Source organism: Sapajus apella, unplaced genomic scaffold (assembly GCF_009761245.1).
Source record: "Sapajus apella isolate SASKATOON/1434 unplaced genomic scaffold, GSC_monkey_1.0 scaffold49, whole genome shotgun sequence".
NCBI lineage: Eukaryota > Metazoa > Chordata > Mammalia > Primates > Cebidae > Sapajus > Sapajus apella.
In genome coordinates this window covers 17,231,940-17,244,883 of record NW_022436989.1, presented here as the reverse complement: position 1 = coordinate 17,244,883, position 12,944 = coordinate 17,231,940, and the positions used below count along the sequence as shown (strand labels likewise).

At 42.5% G+C, this 12,944-nt stretch overlaps 1 pseudogene; it reads right to left on the bottom strand.

The window, feature by feature from the left end:
- Positions 1-9,292: 9,292 nt before the first annotated feature.
- LOC116526183 lies at positions 9,293-10,040 on the bottom strand (annotated as a pseudogene).
- Positions 10,041-12,944: the final 2,904 nt, after the last annotated feature.

The following is a 12,944-nucleotide window of genomic DNA, read 5'->3' as shown; positions in this document are numbered from 1 at the left end:
GCTTACTTAATATAGTTACCCTATGGGCAACTCTTATTAACTTTAACTTTATCATTTACATTTTGCAAATGAGGAGCAGCCTGGCTCCAGAATTGGTGGCTCTAATCGCTACACCACAGTGTAATTGTTAGAAACACAATGAAAGCTCATCCGAGTGAAAAAGGCCCAACCAAGCTCAGGTCCCTGGAGGCCAGAGTGGAGGGGGCTTTGAAAAGCACGTCCGTCAGAGAAGGCAGCACAGACCAGGAAAACACCACCTGCCAACATTCTCCGATGAAGTCTCTCAAAAGAGGCCACTTACGAAAGTCACAGGGCAGGGGAACAGGCGTTGAGGGGATGGACAGGGCTGGGCAGGGAGAATAGAGGCTTAGTCCCCTTCCCTGGAAGAGGCACAGAAACTCCCACAGGGTCCTCCCTCGGCCTCAGTCACCAGCTGAGAGCATAGCCTCTTAAAATTAGACCCCTGCCAGCCGTTGTCTCCCATTTTGGGATCCGGAGACATCAAGCATCTCTCGCAATGTCAGTGTGGCTTTAGAAACGCTGTTTTGTGTACTTATCATATGCACTGGAAGGTGCCCTGCTTGCATGTTATAACTAGCACCAAGGTTGTAACCAGCACCAAGGTTGAAAAACAAAACAAACCTTACCAGCCATTTCCAGAGCATTTTGTTCTTTTACAATCCAACAAACATGTATTAAGTGCCTTCTAATCCTCATATCCTTACCTATTCACCACACATTTGCCAATAATCTACTTGGTGCCAGACTGTACTTGGGAGTTACTGCAGATACACCAGTGAGCAAAACAGACATAGTCCCTGGCTTCACCAAGCATCTCTTTCAGTGAAAAAGACAGCTATTAGTCAAAGAGTCACACAAATGAATATGCAAATGCAAATGATGGTAAACGCAAGGAAGAAAAATCAAGATAGCTAACATTGACCATGCATTGCTCTGTGCAGCCTGCTTTGTGGATTATCTCCCTTAGCCCACTCACTCCCTTAGGCCTATTAGGTGAATAGTGTTAATATCTACTGTCTACACTGGAGGAAACTCAAGTGAGGTCCTGCACAAAGGCACCCAGCCGGAGAGGCAGAGCTGGAATTGAACTTGACTAGCTGATGCATGTCTCTGCATATCTTCACCACGCTGGAAAACTGCCAAGCCCCACTGAGCCGCCAGCTCTGAGGGTTTTACATACATCAAGGTCAGGCATGGTTTTACATACACCTGTGCCTATAATCTCAGCCGCCTGGGAGGCTGAAGCAGGAGGATTGCTTGAGCCCAGGAAGTTGAGGCTACAATGAGCTATGATTGCATCACTGCATTCCTGCCTGGGCAACAGAATGAGACCCTGTTTCAAAAAGTTTAAAAAACAGGCCAGGAGCGGTGGCTCATGCCTGTAATCCCAGCACTTTGGGAGGCCAAGGCAGGCTGATCACCTGAGGTCAGTAGTTCAAGACCAGCCAGGCCAACATGGTGAAACCCCATCTCTATGAAAAATACAAAACTAGCCAGGCATGGTGGTGGGTGCTTATAATCCCAGCTACTAGGGAGGCTGAAGCATGAGAATTGCTTAAACTTGGGAGGCAGAACTTGCAGTGAGCCCAGATCGTGCCACTGCACTCCGGCCTGGGCAACAAGAGTGACACTCCATCTTCAAAAACAAAAACAAAAATAACAAAAAACAATAAAACCCCACATACACACACACACACACACACACACACACACACACACACACACACACACCAGGGGATGGCAGGAGCCACACCAATGCCCCACCAAACTGTTTGCCCTTTTTCTTGTGCCTAACTTTTGGCAGATACTGAATTAGATTCAGTGCCGAAGGAAAATGGCAAGGGTCTAATCAACAAGTGTGTAGGAGTTCCTTCCGGAGGCCATGTGTTAGGGACCAGAAACATGAAAAGCATGAGCCTGGCTCAGAATGTCATGATCGTGTTCAGACAAGAGCCTCAGGCCACAAGAGAGGAGCCATGACAACAATGGAAGAGGCTGATTTACTGCCAAAGGGATGATAGCTATAAGGAGGGCTTGTCCATTTCAGAGGATGGAGGAATCACAGGAAAGGGGTAAGTAGTCAAGGGAGACATCAGGAGGGCGAGGATTTGACCTAGCCCTCGCAGCATGGGTGGGACTCAGGTAGGCAGAGAAGCTGGGAGAGATGCTTCATGTGGCACCACCTGATGGCTGGTCTGTGCTTCATGGGTGGGTCCCTGCTGACATGTCCATTCCCCAGACCAAGGGAGGAAGGCAGAATTCTGTTTCACAGGTACTGGCTATCTGCAAATCTCAGGCAGCTCAAATCTACTGCAGCAGGAACTGCAAAGCTGAGACTATGCAATGTCTTTATGTTGAAGGGACATTTTTTTCCTAACTCAATCTGACGTGGACAACTGACAGTTAGCAGGAGCCAGCCCAAAGCTTGAGATGCTCCGACTCTGTTCTCACATGGAAAGAGAGGCATTAGACGGCCCAGGAGCCAAGGGCCCCAGGACAGATTCCCTCACTAAAAGCTGGTGACTGTGGGCAAGATGTTGAAACTTTCTGTGCTTAAGTTTCTTCATTGAGGGCTTGGACAAAACTAGCATTTTACATCTTCTGAAGAAATATTGACTGCTTGACAGACTGCCTGGAACAGGACAGGTGAAGACAGCATAGTCAGAGGCACCAAAGCTTCCCAAGGCTGAGTCTGACCTGCCTAGTGAGGACCATAGAAAACTGTCTAGTTGAGCCTTGAACAATGTGGGGTTAGGAGCACTGACCCCCACACAGTTGAAAAGACTCCTGTAACTTTTGATCCTCAGACCTTAACTACTAATAGCCTACTGTTGACCGATGACACAAACAGCCAATTAACACATATTACTTTACAATCAAGTAAGCTAGAATAAAGAAAGTAAGAAAATCATAAAGGCAGGGTGCAGTTCCTCATGCCTATAATTCCAACACTTTGGGAGGCTGAGGTGGCAGGATCACCTGAGGTCAGGAGTTCGAGACCAGCCTGGCCAACATGGTGAAACCCCGATTCTACTAAAAATACAAAAATTAGCCAGGCCTGGTGGCAGGCACCTGTAATCCCAGCTACTTGAGAGGCTGAGGCACGAGAATCACTTGAACCCGGGAGGTGGAGGTTATAGTGAGCTGAGATCATGCCATTGCACTCCAGCCTGGGCAAAAGAGCAGGGATCTGTCTCAGGAAAAAGAAAAGAAAAGAAAAGAAAAAAGAAAAAAAAGAAAGGAAAGGAAGAGAAAAGAAAATAAAATTATAAAGAAGAGAAAATATATTTACTATTCATTAGATGGCAGTGGATCATCGTCATCAAGCCCTTCATCCTCATATTGTGTAGGCTGAAGAGGAAGAAGAAAAGGAGGGGTTGGTCTTGCTGTCTCATGGGTATTAGAGGGGAAGGTGAGGAGGTGGTAAGGGAGGCAGGAGAGGCAGGTGCACTTGGTGTAACTTGTATTGAAGAAAGATTCACATATAAGTGCACTTGCACAGTTTAAGCCCATGTTGTTCAAGGGTCAACAGTTCCTTCTGCTTTTCTATCTATCGGGTAGAGCTGCTTCCCAGAGTGAGGGTAGACACATCCTAATTCAGGATGTGTCTTTTTGAGGGCAGTGTGGTGCCCTCACAGGAGGTAAGGCTTTAATGGGGTTGAATCTTTGCTTTGCTACTTACTGGTTGCATGACCTTAAACAAGTTACTTAACCTTTGTGAGCTGGTTTTAGTATTGGCCCAATGGGATACAATATTAATCTTGTTGGGTTGTGTTAGGGTTCAGGCTCATGTGCAACTAGACCTTGGCAGAGAGCAAACTCTCTCTTCCTCATTTACAGGTCATGTGTTCTTCCTACAGGCATGGGACCACACATGCGTCTTAGGAACTTCAATAGCGAAGCCAACTTATTTTGGTCAGCAGCAAGCAGACCCTTCATGATGTCACAGGGATGCCAGATTCTTTTCTGTATCTTCTTTGTCCTGCTTTCCTTGCTCCTCTGGGACTCCCATGCAAGGCCAGACTTAAACAGGCACAAATAAGGAACCAAAGACACATCCTCCAAATGATTACTGTGCACAGATCCAAGTGACCTCAAAAACCCTCACACTTCGCTGGCCTGAGTTTTGTAAACATATGTACAAGATAGTGTATCCCTCAGAACTTCTGTGAGGAGACAGCCTCCCTAGTGCTAGATATTTTCAGCAGATGCGTTAATGCTAAAAAAAAAAAAAAAACAGAAAAATTTCCACATCAATGAGAGAGAAGTACCTATTGGTTTTACGTCAGCTTCCCACCCTCTAATTGTGACTTGTAGGAGAGGAGTGAGCTTGGCAGAGACTAAACTTGCTCTTTCACTTTTGATGCTGTTTCTTTGATATTTTGGCTTGACCCAACAGTATCTCAGGAGTTCTAACAAAATAAACAAAAAATCCCACCATGTAGAAATTACTTAAGATCATGTAATAACTAAAATCTTTTATATAAGTTTTAGTTAGTTTTATTAAATATATCCAAAAAATAAGAGAAAAAGATACCATATAAATGAATAAATAGTTCTTACGCATAGGCTCAGCCCAGACTCAAGGGAGGAACACATCTTCTCCGTATATATGTAGGACACTGTTCCTGGTCTTGGCAGATGCCCCACAAACTACTTTATTCTCGTTTTCCCCAGAGTGAGGAGCTACATTTGGAGTTTCTTCCAAGTCTCCAGTTCTGTGACAGAGACAAATCTCTGCCCTTTAAAGTACTGAACTAGAAACATGTTTGTTCTCCGTTTAGGGCAAGAGACAGGATCCAAAGAAGAATTTTTTTCCCCCTAGACCTTTGGATTGATTTTGCTAGCTCCCAATACATATTGCCCTTGACTGTAAATGCTAGAGTCGCCCTGGCCTTGGCCTTCGGATGGTGGTGGTGCCCATGGTGGTGGGAGAGAGAAAAACGTGTCGTGTTAATCTCTGACCATATTGTGCTAATGACTGGTAATGGAGGTCACCTGAGCTGAGGGCACTCCAGAGTCCATTTATCTTGCCTACCAGATGGTATCAAATATGCCAGTTTTTGTGAGGGCCTGCAGATGCTTTAACCAGGAATCACATCGTTGTACATTGGCTTTTTATGTTTTTAATCAAAAAGTTAAAAAACAAAGTCCATCACAGGTCTTACCTTTCCCTTTACGTATTTGGATGTCTTGTAATCAACTTCTCTGTTATGACTAGCAATTACTCTCACAACGTTTTTTCCTTTTTTTCTTGTTTCTTAAAAAATGCTTTTACTAAATATTATGTAGGCTTTCCACAGTTGCTTAGGATACTGCAAGAACTTGTCACTCCTACCTGACAAGAAAAATCCAGGTCATCTACAAAATAATTTTTTCAAGGTTGTAAGTTACAAAGCAACCAGGGGACTGAATTTCAAATGTGCTAAATCAAAGGTGTGACTGCACAGCCTTGTGCTCAGACCTCAGAAACAGAGAAAGATTAGAGTACTCGGTCACGCATAAAGCTCTTTGAAGAGGTTGAGGTCCTCTAGGTTAAGGGTCTTCACGTGGGGAGATTAGCCTGGATTATCCAGGTGGATCCAGCCTAATCACACGAGGGCTTAAGAGTGGAGAACATTTCCTGGCTGCTGAGAACCAGAGAAATAGCTCCCTAAAAAAGATTCTGCCCACTGTTGCTGGCTTTGAAAATGGTAGAATGGAGTCACGAGCCAAGGAATGCGGATGATCCCACTTTAAATATAAAGACACATATAGAATAAAAGTAAATGGAGGAGAACCGTAAATAAAGCAGGAGTGCTTCTATTAACATCAAAGTCAAATTCCAAACTAGGAATTTTGCTAGGGATACGAAGAGCCTTTCTATAATGACGGAGGGGTCAGTTACTTAAGGAGCTACAACAACCCCAAGTGTGTAGATAGGGAAAAACACAGCTCCAAATACATAAAGCAAAATATGATGGAACTAAAGAAGAAATACATATATTCACAACCACAGCTGGAAACGTCAACATTCCTCTCCAGGTGATTGACAGAACAAGTGGATAAAAAGAATCAGTAAGAATATAGAAGACTTGAATGACACAACTGTGGGAGCTGGACTCCAGCATGGCCTTTAGTGGTATTCATAATTACGTGTAGTACCCTTCATATCATACTTGAAGTTTATTTTTTAAATTAAAATATTGTATTTTTAATATTCATTTATTTGTGTTTATGAATTTTTTTAGAGATGAGGTCTTGCCGTGTTGCCCAGGTTGGTCTGGAAATCCTGAGCTCAGGGGATCCTCCCATCTCAGTCTCCTGAGTGGCTGGGACTACAGGCACGCACCACCGTGCCTGACTCTCAAAATTTCCCTCTCTTGTTCTTTACACCTCGTTCTATATGATTTCTTCATATTTATTCTTCATTCTATTAATTCTCTCTTCATCTGTGTCTCACCTGCTGTTAAACCAACACTGAGTTTTTAATTTCGATTATCATGTTTTTGCCGGGCACATCTGGGAGCCATGGTGCTTGGCACTTTGGGAGGCTGAGGCAGACAGATCACTTGAGGCCAGGATTTCAAAACCAGCCTAACCAACATAGCAAAGCCCCACCTCTACCAAAAATACAAAAATTAGCCAGGCATGGTGGCACATGCCTGTAGTCCCAGCTACGTGAGAGGCTGAGGCATGAGAATCGCTTGTACCTGCGAGGCAGAAGTTGCAGTGAGCCGAGATTGCGCCACTGCACTCTAGCTTGGGGTCCAGCCTGGGCGACAGAGACAGATAGACTCTGTATCAAAAAAAAAAAAATTTATTATGTTTTTAATTTTCCAAATCTTGGCCATACAACATTTTTATTCTTTAAAAATATTGCATATATTATTTTTTATTCAGTGCCTAATTTAAATTTCAAAAGTCCTTGTGGATTTGATTCTGTTGTTTTTCCTGGATCCATCTCATGGAGATTTGTTTTCTTGTTATTAAGTATTTTTTGTGACTTCATATTTGTTGGAATTTTATCTGTGGGAATTCTTTGTGTCCCCTATCGAAAGTAGTTTCCTTCAGAGAATATTTGTTTTTATTTTTTATTTTTTAGATGGAGTCTTGTTCTTGTTGCCCAGGCTGGAGTGCTATGGTGCAATCTCGTCTCACTGCAACCTCTGCCTCTGAGGTTCAAGTGATTCTCCTGCCTCAGCCTCCCAAGTAGCCAGGATTCCGGGTACCAGCTACCATGCCCAGCTAATTTTTGTATTTTTAGTGGAGACAGGGTTTCATCATGTTGGCCAGGCTGGTCTCGAACTCTTGACCTCAGGTGATTTGCCTGCCTCGGCCTCCCAAACTGCTGGGATTATAGATGTGAGCCCCTGTGCTTGGCATAGATGGGCACTATTAACGCAGAAACTGGTTTTTAAAAAGACTCAGTTTGAAGTTTTTTAGCCACACAAATAGTATGGATTTGGGCTACAAAATGATCTGAGAAATACCCTGAAATTATGAATCCCCGAGAAGCTTTTTTTCCCCATTCACGTAATGCCAATTTATGAGGCAGCAATTTTCTTCATAGTCTACTCTGGGTGAGGACAGACTTCCTTCTGATTTGTTCTTGCACTGAGAGTGTAGCCCTTTGGGATCCTGGCATTACGAGGGTATCTTTTTACTTTCTTTGCTGTTTAATAACAACAACAATACTAATAGTCATTTGAGAGTAGTTTGAAGTTTACAGAAAAGTTGCAAAGAGTACAGAGAGTTCCTAAATACTCAGTTTCCCCATTAAGATCCTTTGATTACCTTGCACAAGTGCTTTGAAGTCATCTCTCTCTTTTTTTTTTGGCATGGAGTTTCACTCTTATCACTCAGGCTGGAGTGCAATGGCGCATTCTTGGCTCACTGCAGCCTTCGCCTCCTGGGTTCAAGCGATTCTCCTGTCTCAGCCTCCAGAGTAGCTGGGATTACAGGTGCACACCGACATGCCCGGCTATTTTTTGTATTTTAGTAGAGATGGGGTTTCACCATGTTGGCCAGGCTGGTCTTGAACTCCTGACCTCAGATGATCTGCCTGCCTAGGCCTCCCAAAGTTTGGGGACCACAGGCGTGAGCCACCATGACCAGCCAAAGCCATCTTTATTTATTTATTAATTTTTTTACAAGAACACTATGCCTTTTGTTTATTTATTTAGGTTACATGAATAAGTTCTTGAGTGGCGATTTCTAAGATTTTGGTGCACCCATCACCTGAGTAGTGTACACTGTACCCAGTGTGCAGTCACCATCCCTCCCCTCTCCCACCCTTCCCCCAGGTCTCCACAGTCCACTGCATCATTCTTATTCCTTATGCCTTTTAGTTCTCATAGCTCAGCTCCCAAAGGTATCTCTTAGTACATTTCCCACCCTAGGCAGCCCTTGGTCTTGGTCTCCCGTGTCTTATGTCCCTTGGGGTGTAAAACCTGAAACTTTGTAAGTTTCTGTCTTATTATGATGGTTTCTTATTTTTCCTGTATTTTAAAACTTTTTATTTAAGCTACTTTCTCTCTTACAAAAAAATTAGAGACAATTGCCATATACTTTTCCCCAAATTCCATAAACATTAACATCTTACATAACTGCATTACGATGATCAAAAGCAAGACATCGATGTTTACATGATACAATTTTCTGATATACGTGCCTTATTCAAATTTTGCCAGTTGTCCTACTGCTCAAGTCCTTTTTCTTCTCTAGTATCCAGTCCAGGATCCCGCGTTGTACTAAATTATTGTCTCCTTGGTATCCTTTAATCGGGAATATTTCCTCACTTTGTGCCCTTCACTTTTCAGTTCAGATGTTGAGTATTTTGTTATTTTTAATGACCGCTTTGTACTTTAATATTAGAAATTTACTTGAGCTGTCCCGTATGTGTGGACTCCTCCTATTTTCTTTTCTTGTCTTTTCTTCTTTTTTTGCTATTACAAACAATGATGAAATAAATGAATATGTAGGTAAATGAATCTTTTTTATTAATAAAAAATTATATTTACTTTGAAGCATTTAAAATGTCAACAAAATAACTGTAATTTTTTTTTTTTGCAATTACAGAGTGGTATTCAGTTAACAGAATAACAATTATTTCATATAAGCTGCATCAGAAACAACCGATGATGAAAAAACTACCACTGATTTGTGCTGGGCACCAACAACCTGCTTTAAATTTCCATGCCAGTGTACAGCCCCATACTGTAGCAGGCAAGGTTAGTGGCTGTTGGACATATCACCAGGACAGGGCTATCTAAAGACACATTCAGTAATGTGTTAACTGTACAGAAAAGACACCGTACAGTTAGAAACAAATCTTACAGACCTTCCATTTTCAATGTCTTTCTTTAAAAGGAGTGAGTTGCGTACAGGGAGGTTAAATGTTTTAGGGAAAAGAAAAGAAAACTGCGCTAGAACCAACTTATTCATCATCATCATCTTCATCTTCTTCCTCCTCATCCTTTTCATCTTCCTCATCTTCCTTTTTCTTGCTTGTTCAGTCCTGACAACTCCAGTTTTGGCTGCATCAGGCTTTCCTTTAGCTTGACATGCAGCAATATGCTTTTTGTATTTTTCCTCCCGCTTTGCAGCCTTCTTTTCAGAAGGCTGCTTGTCATCTGTAGCAGTGTTATTCCACATCTTCCCCGGTTTCTTTGCAACATCACCAATGGACAGGCCAGGATATTCTCCTGTGATTTTAGGGCGATACTCAGAACAGAACAGGAAAAAGGCTGATGGAGGCTTCTTGGGTGCATTGGGTTTCCTGAACAGGTTTTTTCTCTCCCTTTTGGAAGGGAGATGGGGTTTTATTTCTTTTTCATAACGATTCTTGTCTGCCTTTGCCACGTCTTCAAATTTTCCTTTCTCTTTAGCATGCACGGTCTTTCACATCTCTGAGCACTTCTGAGAACACTCTGAGGAGCGTCTGGGCACTTCTTCTTATGCTCCCCCTGACAAGCTTGCACAAAGAATGAAGATGATGACATTGTGTCTCTTGGCTTCTTAGGATCTCCTTTGCTCATGTTGAGTTATCTTTCCTCAGCGAGGCACAGAGTCGCCCAGTGCCTGTCTGGCAAGTCCAGCTCTCCCTTGCCCTGGCGCTGTCTCTCTGAAGCTCGATGTACTGCATTGGCTGTGAGACTAGGAGCCAGAGGCAGGCTCCGCACTTTCTCTGCTGTGTAACCAGGGACATGAATCTTTGGGTACTTACTCCTAATTAAATTCCTAGAATGATATTACTGGGTTAAAATACCCTGTGTAGATAAATATTGCCAACAGCATCATCTTTTTATTTTAATTTTGAAAACTTACATAGAGTAAAATCTACTTTTTTTGGTGTAAAATTTTATGAGTTTTACTCGTGCATAGGGTCTTGAAACTAACAGCACAGGCAGAATACAGAACAATCTCAACACCTTAAAGAATTCCGGACTGGGGGCGGTGGTTCACACCTGTAATTCCTGCACTTCAGGAGGCCGAGGTGGGTGGATCGCCTGAGGTCAGGAGTTTGAGACCAGCCTGGCCAACACAGTGAAACCCCATCTCTACTAAAAATACAAACAATTAGCTGGATGTGGCGATGGAAGCCTGTAATCTCAGCTACTTGGGAGGCTGAGGCATGAGAATCGCTTGAACCCGGGAGGCAGAGGTCGCAGTGAGATCACCCATTGCATTTCGGCCTGGACAATAAAAGCAAAACAAGAATTCCCTTCTGCTTTCCCTATATATTCAGACCCTCTTGTCCCTGGTAACCACCCATCTGTTCTCTGTTCCTGTATTTTTGCCTTTTCCAGAATGTCACGAGAGGAATCATACCATGTACAACTTTTTGGACGGCATTTTTTTTCACCTAGCACAATACATTTGAGATTCATCCATGTTGCATATATGAATAGTTTGCTCTCTTTTATTAATTAGTAGCATACTGTTGTACACGTGTAAAGCATTGTGTTTACTCATACACCCATTGAATAACATTTGCATTGTTTGAAACTCCTGGCCGTTTTAAGTAAAGATGCTATAAACATTCACAGACGAGTTTTTGTGGGAATGTAAGTTTTCATTGTTGTAGCAAAAATAGTATTTTAAGTACCCTGATTTGATCATTATACCTTCTATGTGTGTACCCTGTAAATAAGTATGCCAGAAATCACATGTAGCTCATAAATATGTAGTATTATGTTTGTAATCATACCCCATAAATGTACCCCAAAATATGTGCTATTATATGTATACTATTATGTATCAAAATAAAAAAATTAAAAAATATTTTGAAGTAGATTTATTGGGTGATGCAGCTCGCACACACACACACACGCGTGATATTTTAAGAAACCACCAAACTGTCCTCCAGAGTGGCTGGACCATTTTGCGTTCACATCCACAATTGCTGAGAGTTTGTATTGCTCTGCACATCTTCCAATATTCGGCATTATCAGTACTTTTTTTTATTTTGGCCATCTCAATAGGTATGGAATGGTATCTCATTGTTAAAGCCAACCTTTGATGATGTTTTGACCAAGCATGAAAGAGTCTGATTCATCTTCTGTTGTTGGGATTTATTAACACTTCTGAGGGTGCTCCAGATCTCAGAAGAGCTTCAGGATATTATCAGAGATCATATAAGAAAGGGACTCCATTATCAATTAAGTTTAGGACCCAGAAAGTTTTTTTTTTAATTAGGTAAATTTCCATGCTACAAGACTACCCAGTATCTTTAATATGTACATAATGACTGTCCATAGGAAGAGACAGTAGGCTGTGTTCCCCTGAAATCTGAAGATGAAACTCTTTGCCTATGGAGCATTTCAAAGGTTAAATACTTGGCAAAACTCATTTGGAAAATGCTGCTCTCATTCACAGAGAGAAGAAAAATAAACTGTGGATACTCAATAACCATGCATGAACTAAAAACCGCTTTTCTTCACTACAAAGTGAACTTTTTCATTTAAGAAAGTCTCCTTAATTTACTGATACTCTTAAGATATCTGTGAGTCTTCTGAGATATTCCACCACAGAACTGTGATTGACTTATAAAGTCCAAGACATTGAGATTCCTTGACGTCTCGCACAGAAGGCTGGTTCTCCATTGAAATGAGATTTTCTTTCTTTCATGCCTGTCCCTTTGAACAGGGTCATGTTCTGGCACTGTGAGCTGTCCTCAATCACCAAAGAACATAAACTAAGCCAGGAAGACTTTGCTCCATTTTTTAACCACTGTTCTCGTCCTCTTGACTGTTAATTAACATGAAAGTTCCATGTTTTCTCCTTCCCCATTGGTCCAAGTGCATGTCCTGCCCTGAGGGACAGTGTGGGGGGCCTGCTTGTCAGAATACATGTCCTCTGTCTCTAAGGACGCCTCTGGTGTAGTTCCTTCATCTGGAGTTAAAAGGCTTCTTTCCGGGCTTTAAGCACTAGTGGCAGCTAGTGGGCTTGGTCAGAGGTAGGAAGATTGTACTTTTGCTGGTGATACATCAAGAGGAAATTAATAAAGCATTCTGAGCAGTGCTCAGTCGACCTGAATCTAGAATTCTTGCTGAGATTGGGCTTTTAGGAACCCTGATGAAGAGATAAACTCAGCTCTCTCTGTTTCAACTGAGCTCAACAATACAGCGCTAAGGCAATTTGGCCAATGTAACAGCCCACCGTGAATCACTACAAAGCTGGAATTGTGTTCCTAGGGAGCTCACTGAAATGGACAAGAGTATTTCATGGGAAAGGCTAGATCACTGCAGAGGCAAAATGTTCATCTAAATCAGTGTTTGTAGTTGCTGATGGGCAGCCAGCTAAGTGAGGTTTTTCATTCTGCTTTGACTCCAGCTGTTTTTCTTCAGGGCTGCTCTTGCTCATGTGTCTGAGGCTTTCCCTGTTGGAGGCCTTCTGCTTCCTAATCCCAAGGTGCACCTTCCATAGACGGTCTATGCAGG